Source organism: Gossypium raimondii, chromosome 7, assembly GCF_025698545.1.
Source record: "Gossypium raimondii isolate GPD5lz chromosome 7, ASM2569854v1, whole genome shotgun sequence".
NCBI lineage: Eukaryota > Viridiplantae > Streptophyta > Magnoliopsida > Malvales > Malvaceae > Gossypium > Gossypium raimondii.
The window spans coordinates 42,556,198-42,576,665 of record NC_068571.1 but is presented as its reverse complement, the minus strand read 5'-3'; the positions used below and the strand labels follow the sequence as shown (position 1 = coordinate 42,576,665).

General features: G+C 30.1%; 1 long non-coding RNA gene across 1 annotated transcript; it reads left to right on the top strand.

Moving 5' to 3' along the window:
* The first annotated feature begins 3,264 nt into the window (after nt 1-3,264).
* Nucleotides 3,265-5,897, top strand: LOC105790069 (uncharacterized). Its single transcript, XR_008197627.1, has 4 exons — nt 3,265-3,332; nt 3,806-3,888; nt 4,624-4,691; nt 5,732-5,897. It is a non-coding gene; the product is annotated as an uncharacterized LOC105790069 (long non-coding RNA).
* Nucleotides 5,898-20,468: the final 14,571 nt, after the last annotated feature.

Sequence of the window (20,468 nt, the reverse complement as noted above, 5' to 3'; positions counted from 1 at the left end):
AATTTTTAAAGCAATTTTATAAATTTAGATTCCAACTTTATGGATCCTAATAAAATAAATATCATTAGTGAAAAGAGTGAGTTGGGCCTTTAGGGTTAAGATTCATCATTAAATGCTTAAAAGTAAAATAAGTGTTTGGGCCAAAAACAAAAACCGAAGGGGCTTAAGTGTAGTTTCACTCTATAATATTTATATATATGTTATTAAAATGTTTAATCATGAATCAAATTAATGTTTTTAAACAATATTAATAGAACTTAACTTGGGTTAATTCTGATGGGTTTTGATTTAACCATATTTAACATTTGCTTCTTGGATCCATTCTGTTGGACTTATTTATATTATTTATTATTTGGTTAATTAGCTACTTTCAAACCAAATTAACTAATGTTGGAAATTTCAAAATCTTTTAACAGCTCCTAACATAACCAAATTAATTCATTTTCATCACTTAACTCAATTTTAACTAAATTATGCATACTTTATTACATTATATAAAAGATAAAATATATAATAATGCAGATATTAATTAATGAATATTTTATTGTGTTGGTAGGATTTTGAGTGTAAGTTACAATATTTAAGAGATCCTTATATTATAGGGATTATATCAAATTAGTCAATTATTATTAAATTGATCAATTTACTTTTTATATTGTTAAAAAGAACCAATTAAGTCAAAATTGTAACAAAGTTAACATTTACTATATAAAATGTTTGAAAGTGAATTTTTTCAATTACAGTTCAATTCAATACAAAAGGTTTCATTTACAAAATCATGAAAACTTTAAAAATATTAACTATATTCCAATTTAAATGATGAATTTTATTTAACAAAATAGTAAATGATATTTTTAAACGTTCACTATATTTCAATTTAACCTTATTTGATTCTTTTAATAGTGCAAAGATTAAATTAATCCACTTAATAATAAAGAAATTAATTTAATTAGGTCCATGTAAACGAAAGACCTCTTAAACCATAAACTATGTGTGGGCTCTATTCAAAAGTATTCTATCTTAAATCTTACCACATGTTAGCATGATTTATGTTTTATGATGATTAATTCTTATTATAGCAATTCGAATATATAATTACACTTGTGTCTTTTTAGAGTGAATATTAAAATATATATTAAAATATTTTTATTTAACGAAGTTTTCATTCTGAAAAGATACTAAAAATGGTACCCATTGATTTTGAAACTGTATATGAATATTTGATTAATGATAATTGATTATTTTTAAAAGAGAAATTATTCGTATATCTGCTTGTAGAGTTTTTAGTTTTCATAAGCAAGGCGGAGGGTTGACAAGTGTTTTATAATGGTGTAGTAAAATATTAAAAATAAATATTGAAAAAAAGAGACTGCATATTAATTTTCTAAGACTACTTATGGAATAAAAAAGTATACTGTAAGTTTATTAAATATTCATCCTTTTAAAATGTATTTTTAAGTTGCTATTTATAATTATATCAATTTTGATTTAATCATTCATATTTAAATAAATAAATACATTAATTTATTTTTATGTTGGATAAATATAATCATTTATGTACGCAATATATAAACATAAAATGATGTTATATCAATAATTGTATTAATAATTTACAAGAATTAGATCAAATCAAAATTTCATGTATAAAATTATACAAAATCAAAATTCATATATTCAGTTACATATTAAACCATAATTCATGTATAGTTTTGGTATTTCTCCTTTTATCAACTATTATAATTAAAATCAAACATTATAAACACTAAATTGAATACTTAACTCACTCGGCACATGATTTACCCTGAATGTACTTAGCAGTAGGGGCTTCCCTCCCCTCAAAAGAATGAAAAATTCCCTTTTATGTCACTTTAAAATTTATAAAATTATAAATAATATGATAAAATTATAGTTTGGCCTCGAAAAAATGATAATAATTTGATCTAGTCCCAAAAATTATAAAGATATAAACTAAAATATTGGTGAAATTACCTTTTAATTATTATAAAAATATATAACTTAATTCCAGCCCCTCCAAAAAAAGTTCTAACTTTACCGCTGCCTGACAAGTTCCTCTATTATAGGAACTAGATTAAATTAATCCCTCCGCTGTTAATAGATTAATTTAGTCCATGTAGTATTAAAAAGAATCAAATAAGGTCAAATGTCAACAAAGCTAAAATTTACTGTTTTTAAAATGTCATTTACTGTTTAACATTGTAATACCCCCTACCCGTATTCGTCGCCGAAATAGAGTATGAGGCATTACCAGATTTTACCGAATACATATTTTTTTTAAATTCAATGTAACCAATTTATAAATATCTAATCTTCCCTGCAAATTTTATACCGAGACCAATCCGACACAACCAATCCATTTCAATATATTTCAAGATAGATTTATCGTATTCATAAGATAATCTCATCACATACCAAAACCAAAATTTGTTAGCCATACCAATGGCTAACTATACATTCATTTCACATTAACATCTACTTTACTAGCTTATACATGCCATTGATTTCCAAAATAAAGTTTCTTTATATACCGAGATCTTGAGGTTGATAGTGTGATGCGTCTCCGACCAAATCCGACCTCTGAGCTCTTAACACTACAAAACAGGAGAAAAAGAAACAGGGTAAGCACTTTGTGCTTAGTAAGCTCATGTAACAAGAATTATACTTATCTAATATTTTCAATACAATACAATAAACATTCATACATCCATTCAATACATTATTCCCCTATCATGCACAAACTCAACATTCAAGTTAGCCCAATAATTTCCATGTATCAATAATATATATATATATATATATATATTGATTGATGAGCTCATCAATTCCATGATTTCTGTAACAACCCAGTTTTGACCCTAATCGGAATAGTGGTTTCGGGACCACAAATCTGAGTCTGAAAAATATTTTAATATTATTTTGTGTGTTTAAGATGTGTGAATTTATATGTGTGAAAGTTTCATGAATTAATTTTATTGTTTGTGTGCTTAATTTAAGAAAATGACTTAATCGCATAAAATGAAAATTTGATGGTTAAATGTGAAAGTGCCTAATTGTTGTTGTCTTTATAATTTGGAGGTTTTATGTTGAAATTTAGCCAATAGTAATGGTAGTGGACGGCATGATGGCTAATATATATATAGGCTTTATATATATTAAATATAAAAGTAAAATAATAATAGTATAATATAATGTAAATAATATAAAACATAAAATAAACAAAGCCATGCATGTTCATCTTTGGGATAACCGAAAACAAGAAAAAGAATAAGGTTTTAAGACCTTGAACATTCGGCCTTTGGTGTTGCTCAATTAAGGTATGCTTAGGTTTCAATTTTTGATAATTTTTACGTTTTTAAGATTGTTGATTTGTGTTCTTTAAAGCCCATGTTTCAATTTTGTGAATTGGTGATGATTGTGAAATATGCCATTGATGAATTCATGAGTTTTGTGATGTTTATAGGTGAAATATGAAATATATGCATTAGAATGACATGTTTTGTTTTTGAATTTTTGATGAAATGGAGTAATTAGAGCTAAATTGAGAAAATAAATTTTTGAGGGACTAAAATGCGAAATAAATGACATGCATAGACTTATATGAGCTTAGTACATATTCGGCCAAGCTATTGTACAATGAAAATTTATTTATTTTGTATTTTGTGAAATAGGGACTAAATTGTGAAAAATGTGAAATGTCAGGGGCAAAAATGTAATTTTCCCATTTATGTGTTCTTAGATTAAATTAAATGAAAATATGTCTAAATGAGATTTATTTGAATATGTTTAGATCAAGAAACCAAGAAATCGGATTTAGATCGGGGGAAATCGAAAGTAGTTGAGTAGTCGATCAATTAGTCGACGACATCCGAGGTAAGTTATTAAGCATATATATAATTGTATCGTTTTAAAATCAGCTTAGTATCTATGTAATTATGCTGAATTGAATGGTATATATATACATGTAGTGATAAAATTATTGAAATAAGATGAATTGAGTTATTGACTTTCGACACTAAGTGTGCGAATTTAATTGTGAAGCACTAAGTGTGCGAGTTTAATTTGTAAAGCACTAAGTGTGTGAGTATAATGGTAAAGCACTAAGTGTGCGAGTTTGATTATTGAGCACTAAGTGTGCAAACTTATTAAATATTTTCGAATAACAATTTGCATTGAGTATTTGTCTTATTGAGAAATCATGATTAGTAAAATGAGTAAATACTTGGAATTCTTGAGTAATAACCATTATGGTTATATTTAAGGTTAAGTTTTGCAGGTATTAAACCTATGTGGTGATTATATTTGGAATCATATATATATATATATGATTCTTTATATTACATGATGAGGAAATGCATATTGTATTTTGGTCTTGTGTTTAAATTTGAAGAAATGTTTATGGTTGTGTAATTATATTGATTTTAGTTAAATCATAGTAATAAGTGAATAATTATCTTATGATATGGTAAGCTAAAGGTAAGATGATTTAGTAGTATGAATTGGTTGAATATTATTTGAGATATCGGTTTAAATAGTAAAGTTTATTTGCCTATAACTTACTAAGCTAAATTAGCTTACGATGTGTTGGATAATTGTTTTGATGTTTAGATTTTGGTGACCGCTACGTGTTCGGGGATCGTCAGCTAAGCTCGTCACACTATCGATATTTCCTTTTGGTATTTTGCTAAGTCGTTCTCAAATATATGACATGTATAGCTTAGTTAAAATATTGATTTTGGAACCAATGTGTATATGTATTTAAAAGCCATGCGAAAATGGCTTATCTCTTTTGGTTTGAATTCGGTATTAATGCATATTTTTTAATGGTCTAAAATGTGGTATATGTTCATGTAATTTTTATGCTTAAATACTGCCCAAATTGGTGTGTATATGCTGTCCAATTTTTGATGTAAAAATGCTGCTCAACTTGGTATATATATGCTGCCCAAATTGTTGTCTATAAGCTGTCCAATTTTTGATGTAAAAATGCTGCTCAATTTGTTATATATATGATGCTCAAATTGTTGTGTATATGCTGTCCAATTTTAGATGTAAAAAAATGCTGCTCAATTTGGTATACATATGCTGCCAAATTATTGTATATATGCTGTCTAATTTTTAGTGTAAAAATGCTGCCTAGTTTGGTATATAAATGCTGTCCAAATTGATGTATATGGGCTGCCCAAACAGGGTAGATTACCTATGTTATAATATGTAGTATAGTTAGTAAATTGAAATGAAATATGTGTACAAATAAATATTTGGATATATGCTTGATTTATGATATATAATCATATATGTTTGGAAATGTTTTAAGAATTGGATTGATATTAAATTTTGATTAGGTAAATGATAATGATATGGTTGAATTTTGATACATGGTTAGTATATGAAATTTGATTAATGATGCATATTGATTTTAATTGGTTATGTGATTATATATATATATATATATATATATATATATATATATATATATGGAATGAAATTTCGTGGTTGAATAAAAAAAAATTGAGTTGGGTTTTTGATCGGTAATGCCTCGTAACTCAAATCCGGCGATGGACTCGAGTCGGGGTGTTACATTTGATTGGTATCAGAGCTACGGTTTAGTCGATTCTAGGACTAACGTAATGCGTATGAGTCTAGCTATACATGCCATATTTTATATTGAGATAGTGTGATGAATTCTGACATCTACAAATGTGTTTTCATATAGTAATGGATCCCGATCGAACTGTAGCGGATGATGTCGAGAGTGTAGCACCTGCTCCCGTGCAAGAGACGGAGCCGGTTGATTCTCGACCGAATGCGAGTAACCATGGTGATGAGACTATATCAGGATAGGATCACCCGTCCGGGCTAGATCCTTTTTACCGTCAATTCCTTTTCAGAGATCCATCGAATTTTCCTTCCATTCAACCGGGATTTCTTCCCCTTTTTATCAAATATATCAATGTTCCATCAATTTTCATATAATGAACATTCAAATTATATTCACATCAATAACAAACATTTCAGGCATTTAAGAATATAATTCAAGTTACACGAACTTACCTCGACACTTGTTCGTAAACAAAAATCTACTAATCCCAAACTTTTTCGTTTCCTCGATCTAGCTTCGTATTTGAATTTTCTGGATCTAAATAAATAAATTTAATCATTAATATAATACATTTCATGTTCATATGTAACCTTCTCTATAATTCCATTATTATTTATAGTGCATTCAAAGCTGTCTCACTGAGTCACAGTCACTAAATTATTTATATCTTGACCTAAGGAACTACAAATTAAGATCCGTTAATTTTCCCTGAAACTAGACTCACATATCTTCTTACCATAAAATTTTCAAAATTTTTGGTTTAGTCAAAAAGTACAGTTTATTCTTTAAAGTTTCCCCTATTTCATTGTTTGACAGTTCCGACCCCTCTTCACTAAAAATTAATTATCTCATTTTACAGAATTTGGATGATGTTTCTGTTTGTTTATTCTGAAAATAGACTCATTAGGTATTCTAACCATATAAATTATAACTCATAATAATTTTTTATAATTTTAATTATTTTCTAAAGTCAGAACAGGGAACCCGAATTTATTCTAACCTTGTCTTGCAAAATCTATTATATCTCATGATTTAAAATTCTATTGATTAAACCGTTTCTTCTATGAGAAACTAGACTCAATAAGCTTTAATTTCATATTTTATTCATACTCTAATTTGATCTCTACAATTTTTGGTGATTTTCAAAGTTAGACTACTGCTGCTGTCCAAAACTGTTTTAGTGTATGATGTTAATTACCATTTTCCCTAAACTTTCAATAAATGATAATTTCATCCCTGCTCAATTAACATCTCAATTGAGCTTATTTTTCTCAATTAACACTTTATCCCATCACATTAAAATACTTTATAAGCTTTGGAAATCATAATTTTAGTACTAGACTTTAATTCCAAACTTTTTCACAATTAGCTCCTACAAATCAATTTCTATTGAAATTACCTAATAAAATCATCTCATAAAAATATTAAAGCTTCAATTTCATCCTATTTCATCATAAAATTCCAGCACATATTCATAGCAACTTTCAAATTCATTCATAAAATCAAAAACTAATGAATTTAGTAATAGGACCTAGTTATAAAAGTCTTAGAAACACAAAAATTACAAGAAAAAGGCAAGGATTAACTCACTTGGGGCAAAAATTATGAAAAAAAGCTGGAAGAAACCCCTAGGACATTTTTTGATGATGAGAATGCAGAAAACTAAAGAAAAAATCTAGAAAATTCCACTTTAGTCCTAACTTTTAAAGCAAATTTTGCAATATTCTAATTTTAAAGAGAAATCTACAATATTCCACTTTAGTCATTTGGGGGTTATTTTCAATTTATGTCCCTCTTCATTTAACAATTGTGCTATTTAATCCTTCTAGTAACTTTTACACCTTTTTCAATTTAGTCCTTTTTACTTAATTGACTGCCCAAACATTAAAATTTTCTAACGAAATTTTAATACCATTTTACTAACACTTCATAAATATTTATAAAAATGTTTTTGACTCGATTTTTACGAGATCGAGGTCTCGATACCTTATTTTTACCCAATTTCTTCAATACTTTCTTTTTCTAACTAACCACTAAATCGGTAAAATTTTTCTATCAATATTTTCATACGATTTTCCTATCATACGAATATTCATGCAAAAATATTAAAATAAATTTCTCTTTAAATCGGATTTGTGGTTACGAAACTACTATTCTGATAGCCTTGAATTTATCTCTGAAAAGGAATTGACGGTAAAAAGAATCTATCCCGGACGGGTGATCCTATCCTGATATAGCCCTCTCGAAGAATATGTGGAAAAGGTGTAAAAGTTACTAGAAGGATTAAATAGCTCAATTGTTAAATGAGGAGGGACGTAAATTGCAAATAACCCTAAAATGAGATATTTTGGGCGGCAATAGAAATCAGGAGAATTGAAGAATTAAGGGTAAAATTGGAATATTGCAAAAATTTGCTTTAAAAGTTAGGACTAAAGTGGAATATCTATAATTCTCTTCATATTTTCTGCACTCTCATCAGCCAAAAACGTCCTAAGGGTTTCTTCAAGCTGGTTTTTCATAAATTTTGCACCAAGTGAGTTAATCCTTGCCTTTTTCTTATAATTTTTGTGTTTCTAAGACTTTTACAACTAGGTCCTATTACTAAATTCATTAGTTTTTGATTCATGGATGAAATTGAAAATAGCATGAAAGTGAAGCTTTAATTTGTTTATGAAATGATTTTATTAGGTAATTTCAATAGAAATTGATTTATAGGACCTAATTGTGAAAAGGTTTGGAATTAAAGTCTAGTGTTAAAATTCTGATTTCCAAAGGTTATAAAGTAGTTTAAAGTGATGAAATATAGTGTTAATTGAGAAAATCAGCTCAATTGAAAGGTTAATTGAGTAGGGATGAAATTATCATTTATTGAAAGTTTAGGGAAAAATAGTAATTAACATGATGCACTAAAACAGTTTTGGATAGCAGCAGTAGTCTAACTTTGGAAAATCACCAAAAATTGTAGAGATTAAATTAGAGGATTAATAAAATATGAAATTAAATCTTATTGAGTCTAGTTTCTCATGGAAGAAACGGTTTAATCAATAGAATTGTAAATCATGAGATATAATAGGTTTTGTGAGACAAGGTCAGAATGAATTCGGGTTCTCCTGTTCTGACTTTGGAAAATCATTAAAAATTGTAAAAAAAATAATTATGAGTTATAATTTATATGCTTAGAATCCTTAACGAGTTTATTTTCATATGGAAAAACAAAAACATCATCTAAATTCTGTACAATGAGATAATTAATTTTAAGTGAAGAGGGGTCGAAACTGTCAAATAGTGAAACAGAGGAAACTTTAAAGAATAAACTGTACTTATTGGCTGCACCAAAAATTCTGAAATTTTTATGGTAAGAATATATGTGAGTCTAGTTTTAGGAAAAATTAACGGATCTTGATTTGGAGTTCTGTAGCTGAAGATATAAATAATTTAGTGACTGTGACTCAGTGAGACAGCTTTGACTGCACTATAAATAATAATGGAATGATAGAGAATCTTACACATGAACATGAAATGTATTAGATTAATGATTAAATTTATTTATTTAGATCCAGAAAGTTCAAATACAAAGCTAGATCGAGGAAAAGAAAAATTTCGGGATTAGTAGATTTTTTTGTTTACGAACAAGTATCGAGGTAAGTTCGTGTAACTTGAATTATATTCCTAAATGCTTGAAATGTTTGTTATTGATGTGAATATGATTTGGATGTTTATTGTATGATAATTGATGAAGTATTGATATTCTTGATGAAAAGAGGAAATAAATCTCGGTTGAATGAAAGGAAAATTCGATGGATCTCTGAAAAGGAATTGACGGTAAAAAGGATCTAGCCGACGGGTGATCTTATTCGATATAGCCCTCCAAGAATATGTGGAAAATGGATTTAGCCGGATGGGTAATCCGAATTAGGGTCTGAATTTAGCTTTGGTGGTAATTCGGATCCAAGCTCATTAGAGTAATTATCGTTGCGAGGATTTAGCTTTGACTGGTAATCCCGACAATACTCTATGAGTTTATATTACAAGGATTTAGCTCGACTGTAATCCATTTGTAAGGATGAGGTTCATGAGTGTGCTCTCTGAAATGGAAATGTGCGCACATGAATATGAATTGACGGACCCGAAATTTGTACACTTAAGTGTACCCCTGAAAATCCATCGAAATTCCAAGTAGTTCAACGGGATAAATATGGAAAAATAACAAGGAAATGGAAATCATGAAATTGATGAGCTCATCAATCATGATATATATTATTGATACGTGGAAATTATTGGACTAATTTGAATGTTGAGTTTGTGCATGATAGGGGAATAATGTATTGAATGGATGTATGAATGTTTATTGCATTGTATGATAAAAAAATATATATTAGGTAAGTATAATTCCTGTTACATGAGCTTACTAAGCACAAAGTGCTTACCCTGTTTCTTTTTCCCCTGTTAGTAGAGTTAAGAGCTCGGAGGTCGGATTTGGTCAGAGACACATCACACTATCAACCTCAAGATCTCGGTACATAAAGAAACTTTATTTTGGAAATCAATGGCATGTATAAGCTAGTAAAGTAGATGTTAATGTGGAATGAATGTATGGTTAGCCATTAATATGACTAACAAATTTTGGTTTTGGTATGTGATAAGATTATCTTATGAATACGGTAAATCTATCTTGAAAATATTTTGAAATGGATTGGTTGTGTTGGATTGGTCTCGGTTTTAAAATTTTAGGGAAGAGTAGATATTTATAAATGGGTTATATTGAGTTAAAAAACAAAATTTTATTCAGTAAAATCTGGTAATACCTCGTATCCTATTCCGGCGACGGATACGGGTAGGGGGTGTTACATGGGCCATTACAACTCTCCCCCTTAAGGATTTTCATCCTCGAAAATCTTACCAGTAAAGAGGTTCGGGTATTGTTTCCTCATTGCCTCCTCCGGTTCCCATGTCGCTTCCTCAAACCAGTGCTTTTGCCATAATACTTTCACCAAATTTATCTTTTTATTTCTAAGCTCCTTTGTTTCCCGTGCCAATATCTTGACCGGTTCTTCATTGTAAGTCATATCCGGCTAAATCTCCACTTCTGTAGGAGAAATAACATGTGAAGGATCTGATCGATACCGTCGTAGCATAGACACATGAAAAACATTATGAATTCTATTGAGTTACGGTGGTAATGCCAATCGATAAGCGACCGGTTCAATTCTTTCTATGATTTCATATTGCCCGATAAATCTTGAACTCAATTTACCCTTTCGACCGAATCGGAGAACTTTCTTCCAATGAGACACTTTTAATAATACCTTATCACCCACCTGAAATTCAATCTCTTTTCGTTTAAGATCAGCATATGACTTCTGACGATCGGAAGCTACTTTTAGACTATCTCGAATCACCTTGACTTTTTAATACGAAGCTATTTTAATATTGTACTGATAACTGTTATTATAAGCAAATTCAATCAAAGGTAGATACCTCTCCCAATTACCTTCAAACTCTAATATACAACATCGGAGCATATCTTTCAATACCTGAATTACACGCTCAGATTGGCCATCTGTCTGAGGATGAAATGCAGTGCTGAAATACAACTGAGTACCCAAGGCTTCTTGCAATTTGTCCCAGAAACGAGATGTAAATCGGGGATCTCTATCTGATAAAATGGAGATTGGCACTCCATGTAGCCTGACAATCTCAAATATATACAGTTCAGCCAATTTATCTAGAGAATAATCCATACGTACCGGGATAAAATGTGCTGATTTTGTTAATCGATCAACGATCACCCAAATGGCATATTTCTCTTCGGAGACAATGGTAATCCCGGCACAAAATCCATAGTAATTCTTTCCCATTTCCATTCCGGTATAGTAATTGGCTAGAGCAATCCCGAAGGTACCTGATGTTCAGCTTTGACCTATTGACATATTAGCATCTTGATGCAAACTCAGAAATATCACGTTTCATACCTGGTCACCAGTATATCTTCTTCAAATCATTATACATTTTATTACCTTCCGGATGTACGGACATAATACCACTGTGTGCCTCATGTAAAATCTTCTATATAAGCTCTGAATTCTTCAGTACACATACTCTGTCTCTGAATAATAAACAATCATCAGTTCCAATCTGAAATTCTGAATCATTACCTGACTCACATTGTACCCATTTAGCCTGTAGCTTCTAATCATTTTTCTGAGCTTCATATATTTGTTGTAGAAATGTCAGTTTTACTCTCAACTCAGCTACGACTGAACCATCATCAACCAAAGACAATCTGGCATTCATAGCTCGTAAAGCAAACAGAGATTTTTGACTCAGAGCATCAGCTACAACATTAGCCTTACCCGGATGGTAACCAATAACCAAATCATAGTCTTTTATTAGTTCAAGCCACCTGCGCTGTCCAAATTCAAATATTTCTGTGTCATCAAATATTTCAGGCTTTTATAATCAGTATAAATACGACATTTTTCACCATACAAATAATGCCGCCATATTTTTAATGCAAATACAATAGCAGCTAATTCAAGATCATGCACCGGGTAATTTCTTTCATGTGTCTTAAGTTGTCTCGAAGCATAAGCTATAACTTTACCTTCTTGCATCAAGACACAACCTAAACCATTTAATGATGCATCACTATAAATAATAAATTCTTTACCCGATTCAGGTTGTACCAACACAGGTGCTTTCGGAAACAAATCTTTCAATCGGTCAAAACTCTGCTGGCATTCATTAGTCCACTCGAATTTAACATCTTTCTGTAATAAACGGGTCATCGGAGAAGCTATCATAGAAAACCCCTGTACAAATCTTCGATAATAACCAGCTAAACCCAAGAAACTTTTAACTTCAGATACATTCTTCGATGGACTCCAATTGACAATAGCTGAGATTTTACTCGGATCTACCCTGATGCCTTCTGCGGATACAATATGTCCAAGAAAACCCACTTCTCGAAGCCAAAATTCACATTTACTGAATTTAGCATATAGCTGCTTTTCTCGCAGAATTTGCAACACAATTCTCAAATGTTCTGCATGCTCGTTTTCGTCTCAGGAATAGACCAAGATATCATCAATAAAAACTACCACAAACCTGTTTAAGTACGGTCTGAATATCTGATTCATCAGGTCCATAAATACTGCAGGTGCATTAGTCAGCCCAAACGGCATAACCAAAAACTCATAATGCCCATACCGGTTCGAAAAGTCGCTTTGGTACATCTGACTCCTTTACCCGTAACTGATAGTAGCCCGATCGGAGATCAATCTTTGAAAATACAGTGACACCCTTCAACTGGTCAAACAGATCGTCAATCTGAGGCAATGGGTACTTATTCTTTATAGTGACTTTGTCAAGCTGTCGGTAATCAATACATAATCTTAAGGACCCGTCCTTCTTCTTCACAAATAGAACCGGAGCACCCCAAGGTGAATGACTCAGTCAAACAAAACCTCTGTCAACAAGTTCTTGCAACTGTGTCTTTAACTCCTTTAATTCCGTAGGAGCCATACGATACGGAGCTATAGAGATTGGAGTAGTTCCCGAAATCAGATCTATAGAAAATTCCACTTCTTTTTCTAGTGGCAACCCTGGTAATTCCTCTAGAAACACATCAGAAAATTCACATACAACTGGCACTGTCTGTATCTTTGACTCGGATACCTTAGTGTCTAACACATATGCCAAATAAGCATAATACCCTTTTCTGACACACCTCTGAGCTGTCATAACCGAAATCACATTAGATAATTCCTCTGTCTGATCATATTTAACCCGAAGTAATTCTCCATTCTGACACTTCAAAACAATATATTTCTGTTTACAATTTACTACTGCATCATGCTGAGTTAGTCAATCCATACCCAATATCACATCGAACTCATCAAAAGGAAGTAACATCAAGTCAGCCAAAAAATAAATACCTTTTACCATCAGTGGACAATTTTTACAAACTTTATCCACCATCACAAACTGGCCCAGGGGGTTCGAGACTTTAACCACAAATTTAGTAGGTTCAACAGATAAATTTTTAACAAATAATAATTTTGTGCATATGTATGAATGTGTAGAACCAGGGTCAATCAATGCAGTAATATCAGTATCAAGTAAAGAAAATGTACCAGTAATAACATCGGGTGCTGAAGCATATTCTCTAGCACGGATGGCATATGTCCTAGCAGGTGCTCGTGCCTCAAGCCTGCTGCAGTATCTTTCGTAGCTCTTCGGCTACCACTGACATTACCAGATGGTCGAGGTGGTCTACCCCTCGAAACTGGATTACTCGGCATCGATGTCTTTTCAACTTCTTTTTCACTCCTTTCTGGACAATCTTTGAGGAAATGATCGAAAAAACCACATCGGTAACAAGCCTCGCTCTTTAATCGACATTCACCAAAATGAGTTTTATTACAATACTGGCATCTCGGCTTAGGGGTACCAACACTGCCAACACTGGTCACTGATGGAGTGGAAGGTCTTAGATTAGTGCGTTGAAAACCACACTTTCTACCCGAATATCCAGTGGCTGAGGTAGAACGATCCTGGTATTTCTTCAATTTCTTTGAAGCAGAAAAATGGGATTTTTCCATCGATCTTTTACTGAAAACCCGAGCTTCTCTTTCAGCTTGTTTCTTTTCTTTGCTCAATTCTTCTACTTTATAAGCTCGCTTTGCTAATGTAGCAAACTCTTGAATTTCAAGAATTCCGATCAGTAGCTTAATTTCTTCATTCAGCCCTTCTTCGAATCGTTTGCACATTTCGGCCTCTGATTGTACCCATTCCTGAGCATATTTATTCAATAGGACAAATTCTCTTTCATACTCAGATACTGATCTGTTACCCTGTTTCAGCTTAAGAAATTCTTTTCTTTTCTGATCAAGGAACCTCTGACTGATATATTTCTTCTCGAACTTCGATGCGAAAGAATTCCCATGTAATTTCTTCTTTCGGAACAACTGAAACTTTAGTATTCCACCAGTGGTAAGCTGTATCTTTTAGCAATGATACTGCACATTTCAGACACTCTTCTGGTGTGCAAGATAATTCCTCCAAAACCCGAATAGTATACTCTAACCAAAACTCAGCCCATTCGGATCATCATCAACTGCAGTTCTAAATTCTTCTGCCCCATATTTTCTGATTTTATCAACCGGAGCTTTCCCTTTTCTGATAGATTCAGTACCTGTACCCTGTGGAATCTCGGGAACCGGTGGTGGTGGAGGAGGAGGAGCTTGAGCTTGCTTCACTACAGGGTTAGTTCTTATATACTGAGTAAACCATTCATTAATCATTTGATAGAAGGCCATTTTAGCCTCTTCACTTTGGTCCCTTGTCTCAGACCTTCTACTACTAGTAGCTTCAGCTTTTCTTTGTTCTAAAGCCGGAGCATGACTCCCGACTTCCTCGGGTTAAGCTCGGTCGGCAGACATTTACTATAAGAAAATCACATTTCAAATGGTCAGGAGATATAAAACTATCAATAATAATTTAAATGGCATGTATAGCTAATCTCATATTTGTTACGTCGGTCCGAGAACTGGCTAAATCGTAGCTCTGATACCAACAAATGTAATACCCCCTACCCGTATTCGTCGTCGAAATAGAGTATGAGGCATTACCAGATCTTACCGAATAAATATTTTTTTAAATTTAATATAACCCCTTTATAAATATCTAATCTTCCTTACAAATTTTAAACCAAGACCAATCCGACACAACCAATCCATTTCAATATATTTTCAAGATAGATTTATCGTATTCATAAGATAATATCATCACATACCAAAACCAAAATTTGTTAGCCATACCAATGGCTAACTATACATTCATTTCACATTAACATCTACTTTACTAGCTTATACATGCCATTGATTTCCAAAATAAAGTTTCTTTATATACCGAGATCTTGAGGTTGATAGTGTGATACGTCTCCGACCAAATCCGACCTCTGAGCTCTTAACATTACAAAACAGGGGAAAAGGAAATAGGGTAAGCACTTTGTGCTTAGTAAGCTCATGTAACAAGAATTATACTTACCTAATATTTTCAATACAATGCAATAAACATTCATACATCCGTTCAATTCATTATTCCCCTATCATGCACAAACTCAACATTCAAATTAGCCCAATAATTTCCATGTATCAATAATATATATCATGATTGATGAGCTCATCAATTCCATGATTTCCATTTCCTTGTTATTTTTCCATATTTATCCCGTTGAATTTCTCGAAATTTCGATAGATTTTCAGAGGTACACTTTAGTGTACAAATCCGGGTCCGTCAATTCATATTCATGTGCGCACATTTCCATTTCAGAAAGCACACTCCCTGAACCTCATCCTTACAAAGGATTACCACCAAAGCTAAATCCCAGTAATATAAATTCATAGAGTATTGTCGGGATTACCACCCGAGCTAAATCCTCAACGACAATTACTCTAATGAGCTTGGATCCAATTACTACCCAAGCTAAATTGACCCTAATTCAGATTACTGTTCGGCTAAATCCATTTTCCACATATTCTTCGGGAGGGCTATATCAGGATAGGATCACCCGTCCGGGCTAGATCCTTTTTACCGTCGATTCATTTTCAGAGATCCATCAAATTTTCCTTCCACTGAACTGGGATTTCTTCCCCTTTTTATCAAATATATCAATGTTTCATCAATTTTCATATAATGAACATTCAAATCATATTCACATCAATAACAAACATTTCAGGCATTTAAGAATATAATTCAAGTTACACGAACTTACCTCGACACTTGTTCGTAAACAAAAATCTACTAATCCCGAACTTTTTCTTTTCCTCGATCTAGCTTTGTATTTGAATTTTCTGGATCTAAATAAATAAATTTAATCATTAATCTAATACATTTCGTGTTCATATGTAACCTTCTCTATAATTCCATTATTATTTATAGTGCATTCAAAGCTGTCTCACTGAGTCACAGTCACTAAATTATTTATATCTTGAGCTACGGAACTACAAATTAAGATCCGTTAATTTTTCCTGAAACGAGACTCACATGTATTCTTACCATAAAATTGTAAGAATTTTTGGTTTATCCAAAAAGTACAGTTTATTCTTTAAAGTTTCCCCTGTTTCATTGTTTGATTGTTCCGACCCCTCTTCACTAAAAATTAATTATCTCATTGTACAGAATTTGGATGATGTTTTCGTTTGTTTATTCTGAAAATAAACTCATTAAGGATTCTAACCATATAAATTATAACTCATAATAATTTTTTACAATTTTAATGATTTTTAAAAGTCAGAATAGGGAACCCAATTCATTCTGACCTTGTCTCGTAAAATCTATTATATCTCATGATTTACAATTCCATTGATTAAACCTTTTCTTTTATGAGAAACTAGACTCAATAAGATTTAATTTAATATTTTATTCATACTCTAATTCGATCTATAAAATTTTTGTGATTTTTAAATTTAGACTACTGCTGCTGTCCAAAATTGTTTTAGTGTATGATGTTAATTACCATTTTCCCTAAACTTTCAATAAATGATAATTTCATCCTCTTTGAATTAACCTCTCAATTGAGCTTATTTTTCTCAATTAACACTTTATCCCATCACTTTAAACTACTTTATAAGCTTTGGAAATCAGAATTTTAGTACTAGACTTTAATTCTAAACTTTTCACAATTAGGTCCTACAAATCAATTTCTATTGAAATTACCTAATAAAATCATCTAATAAATAGATTAAAGCTTCAATTTCATCCTATTTCATCATAAACTTCCAGCACATATTCATAGCAACTTTCAAATTCATTTATAAAATCAAAAACTAATGAATTTAGTAATAGGACCTAGTTGTAAAAGTCTTAGAAACACAAAAATTACAAGAAAAAGGCAAGGATTAATTCACTTGGTGCAAAAATTATGAAAAAACAGCTTGAAGAAACCCTTAGGACGTTTTTGGCTAATGAGAATGCAGAAAAATAAAGAGAAATCTAGATAATTCCACTTTAGTCCTAACTTTTAAAGAAAATTTTGCAATATTCCAATTTCAAAGAGAAATCTACAATATTCCACTTTAGTCCTTTTGGGGTTATTTTCAATTTATGTCCCTCATAATTTAACAATTGTGCTATTTAATTCTTTTAGTAACTTTTACACCTTTTTCAATTTAGTCCTTTTCACTTAATTGACTACCCAAATATTAAAATTTCGAACGAAATTTTAATACCATATTACTAACACTTCATAAATATTTATAAAAATATTTTTGACTCAGTTTTACGAGATTGAGGTCTCGATACCTTATTTTTACCCAATTTCTTTAATAATTTCTTTTCTAACTAACCACTAAATCGGTAAAATTTTTCTATCGATATTTTCATAAATTTTTCCATCGATATTTTCATACGATTTTCCTATCATATTAATATTCATGCAAAAATATTAAAATAAATTTCTCTTTAAATCGAATTTGTGGTTACGAACCACTATTCCGATAACCTTGAATTTGGGCCATTACAAACATAGTCATATTTTGAAAGTTTTTATGATGCTAAGCATTAAATATTTAGTTTGGAGTTGAATTGTAAAAAAAAAAAAACAATTTTCATATAATCTTTTAAACAATAAATGTTAGTTCTATTTCAATGTAGCCTTGTTTGAATTTTTTTAGTAGTAGAGTGGCAAATTTGATTTACTACTTATAATAGAGAGATTTCATATGCACTTTCACCCATGATTTACAGAAGTAAGACTCGAACCTAAAATCTTATAGTTCACAAGACCTAACCTCGTGATTAAGCCGATATTTCATTGAATAAAAAATAGATCAATCTCAAAATTATACATGAACTTAGATTCAATGTGCAGTCTGATACATGAAATTTGATTTGGTGTAATTATACACATGAAACTTTGGTTGTGGTTCAAATGTATACATGAAACTTTGATTGTGGTTCAATCATACACATTTAAAAAATAAATACATCAATTTATTTTCATACTGAATAAATATAATCGTATGTATATGCAATCTATAAACATAAGAGGGTGTTATATCAATAATTATATTAATAATTTGTAAGAATTGAATCAAATTAAAATGATACAAAGTCAAAATTTATATATAAAATTACACATTAAACTTAAGTTCATGTATAATTTTAAGATTTGTCCAAATAAAAATTGTATTGAAATTTAATAAAAACAAGAAAATAAATAGGTAACAAAGTAATTGGAAAATCCAACGAACAAAGGGCAGGTGTCATTATTTGATAGTTAGATGGTGTGATGGAAGGAGACCTATATCACCCTCAGGATTCAACAGCTACTTTTATTACATTAATAATCTACTAAATATATTTAATATCTCAAAAGTTATCATAAATATATAACTTTAATATCATATTTTAGGCATTGCAACATTTAGCCTTCAATATCATTCTTTTATTAATTTCACCATTAGTTAAATTTAGTCATTAAACTTTCAATAGTGTCAAATCATTTTTAATAGAAATGCTAATTAAAATATTGATGTTCTAACAATATTGACATGACAATTTGCTTGTTGACATGCCATTATTTGTATTATATACCACCTCAACAAATAATTTAAAAATTATAAGATATTAAAAGAACAACATTCAAAAAAATAAAAATGTTCATATATATTTTTTAAATAGCATGAAGTATATGTTGATTGTTACATGATCTAGAATGTTTAAAATTTAATGTTTTAATCGGTATTTTCATAAAAAAATAAATTGACTCTTTTGAAAGATCAATGGTCAAATTCGACTTTTTCTAAAAGGTTGAGGTCAAATTTAGCTAAAAAAACTATGGCAATTTGATAAAATATGTAAAAGTCTAGGGCTGAATTTGGTATTATGCTTTTTATTTATGAAAATACTTCTTTCTAGAATTCAGAAATTCTTTTAGTTGAGATTAAAATTAAATTATAAATTTTTAGAAGTTAAAATATAATTTTATCATTATAAAATCATGATTTCATTTTTGTACAATTCTTTTTCATTTTGAAGGATAAAAATACAATATTATCATATATTAATAAATCTTTTTTTTTGAGGCCAAAGGCCCAAAGCCCTTCCCTACCTCTTAAACTCACCTTTATTTCTTTCTATATTGTTCATATTTATATTAGGGATAAATCTCAAAATTATACATAAATTTTGGTTTAATGTGAAATGCTATACAAGAACTTTAATTTTGTACAGTTTTATACATGACATTTTAATTTAAATTTTCACGATATATCACTCTTTTATGTTTACATATTAGAAACACAAATAATTATATTTATCTAATATAAAATAAATTTATATATTTATTTAAATCAAATTTTATATACACATTTGAACAAAATTAAAGTTTAATACAAAATTAAAATTATATATAAAATTACATTACACCAAAATACATATATAATTTTAATCTTTTATCTCTTTCAACAGTAAATATTTTTTTCGCTACATTTTTACATCGGAATAATTTGATTTATGAATAGAAAAGAAAATGATTTTGCAAATTCCCATTGCGTTTTGTGGTGAGAAGTGCATTAATCATATTTCATTATGATAATTAAAATTATTACAATTTCTTTTAGATTTTTTATTAAAATAGTAAATTTTATACATGTCATCAAATAAAATAGTCTTAAATTGCGTGTATTTAAATTTTAATAAAAGAAAAGAATTTAAATTATTAAAATTAAATTAAAAAATATCTGCTTTTTAAAAGATGTACTTAACTAAAATAAATTTGGGTTAATCATCTAGATATATGCACGAATCTAAACAAAATTTTAAATCTATATTTCAGATTATATCA